This window comes from Schistocerca cancellata, chromosome 4, assembly GCF_023864275.1.
Source record: "Schistocerca cancellata isolate TAMUIC-IGC-003103 chromosome 4, iqSchCanc2.1, whole genome shotgun sequence".
Classification (NCBI taxonomy): domain Eukaryota; kingdom Metazoa; phylum Arthropoda; class Insecta; order Orthoptera; family Acrididae; genus Schistocerca; species Schistocerca cancellata.
This window is the reverse complement of record NC_064629.1, coordinates 388,371,021-388,373,200: the sequence shown is the minus strand read 5'-3', so window position 1 is coordinate 388,373,200 and position 2,180 is coordinate 388,371,021.

Genomic DNA, 2,180 nt, shown 5'->3' with positions numbered 1-2,180 from the left:
TTCGGACCTGCGACCGTACAGTCGCGCGGTTCCAGACTGGAGCGCCTAGAACCGCTCGGCCACTACGGCTGGCTTATCTTTAGGTAGCTCCATGTAGTTAGACTCTCCGTTTGCCGGATCATAGACAGGAGTATGTATGTCCACGTGCAGTATTTGGCTGAGTGCTTTTGCTGCCCCCCTAACTTCCATATCAGAAAACTGGGCCAGTATAGCACTGAAGGTGTATTTACGAAACCACCCGGCGATTGACGTGCTCTGCGTTATCACGTCATTTTCTCCCCAAAAACAATGGAGACTAGTCTCTCCAATGCCAGAATCAACATTGTAGTGAGAGGGGGGGGGGTGGGGAGTGGAGGGTGCGACCGTTCGATGTAGAGTACCACACTGCATTTAATGGCTGGATACTGCAGATCGTTGACTACCTTGAAGAGCTCCTTTTCCGTGACAGAAAGGCACGCCCTTAGAAAATCAACAGGGTTGTGGTAACCTCCTGCCAGATTCTCAATCCTCATGAATGAGATTCGCTCCTCAAACGTGTCTGCAATCTCCGAGTAATGTAACTGCGGTACGGTGACACTGACTTGATGTCCTTTACTAAGAGGATGGGCGAGGGAACTGCTACTTGCCATAGCATCGTTGCTATTACTAATACTATAACTACAACTAGGTGACCAAGCTTCTGCTTGTGGCGGTGTATTGAGGGGTATGTGGTGTACCTTATGAGATTGGCGAGGACATGACGGTGGAGAAGGAGGAGAAGGACAAGTTGCTGTGGAATCGGGCTGCTGCAAGCAGCCTGGTTGCTGCAGCCCTGACCCACTAGCCTGTGGGAGAGCAGTCCATGGATGCCAGAGCCGTGCTGTGGCAGCAACGGCGGCGTCGTCGGGGGCGGCGGCCGTGGCGGTGGCAGCTTCCCGCACAGCGACTAGCGACGTCCCTGCTGGCGTATCACGCTGCCCATGGTCTCGTTTCGATATTATAGGCTTTGCCACCCCCGGTACCCTGCCATGCCATGCTACGTGAAATGTCCCACGACGCAGCCACTGTAGAATATTGAAAAAAAAAATTAAGTACAACATTCTAGGCATTGGTTGTTGCCGCTACTCCTGCAAGCAAAGAAAGAATACTGATTATTTGGAAGCAGAGCGAGTCTGTATTACCTATTTGGCTCCATGGCATATCCCTCATCTTCTTACGACAATTAATGTCTTCCTCCATCTCCTCCACACATTGTGGCATTTGATCCTCACCTGAATTGGGGAGTGCCCACTGATTCATCTCACCTATATCGCCTGTAACGTAATGATATAATAATAAAAATATGTACACACAAAAACTGCAGGAAAGAAAAATATTTTTTTATAATACACACTTCCATGAGATCAGCGATGGCTCCTACATATCTCCCTGTCCCCCTTATTTGTCAGCCGGGAAATCATCTACAAAAACAAAGAATAATCACTGTATTACATATACGCTGAAATTTAATTACTTATGTACAGTACTATGGAGATGAAAAGAATTAATGGATTTATTTACTCAAACAGTACGAAATGCTTACTGAAGTTGAAAGAATTAAGATTTATCGGTTTTGGTTACTTGAAATAATCTATAGTAAAAACGACATGCCGGCCGTTGTGGCCGAGCGGTTGTAGGGGCTTCAGTCCGCAACCGCGCTGCTGCTACGGTCGCTGGTTCGAATCCTGCCTAGGGCATGGATCTGGGTGATGTCGTTAGGTTAGTTAGGTTTAAGTAGCTCTAAGTCTTGGGGACTGATGACATCAGATGTTAAGTCCCACAGCGCTTAGAGGCAAAAACGACATGTTAAGTAAACAATGAAAGACATATACACAACTTAACGAAGATATTGCTGCCTCTGTTGGACCTCTGCCTCCAGCTCTTCCATGATTTGGTGTACGTATGCCGAAACAATAAGAAAAAGAAATTGACACCTAAATTTGAACTTCATACTGCAAAACTTTTTATAAAAATATACACAGCGAAATCCGACCGCATGTTATGAAATTAAATATATGCGTACCTGGTTTTCCCACTGCCTCAGGCGTTTACCACCACTGGCATTGCCACTGCCGCTTGCTGCCGCTGATTGCTTCATTTTCTTTCTTTTTCTTTTTTTTTCAAATAAAGCAGCAGTACACACACACACACACACACACACA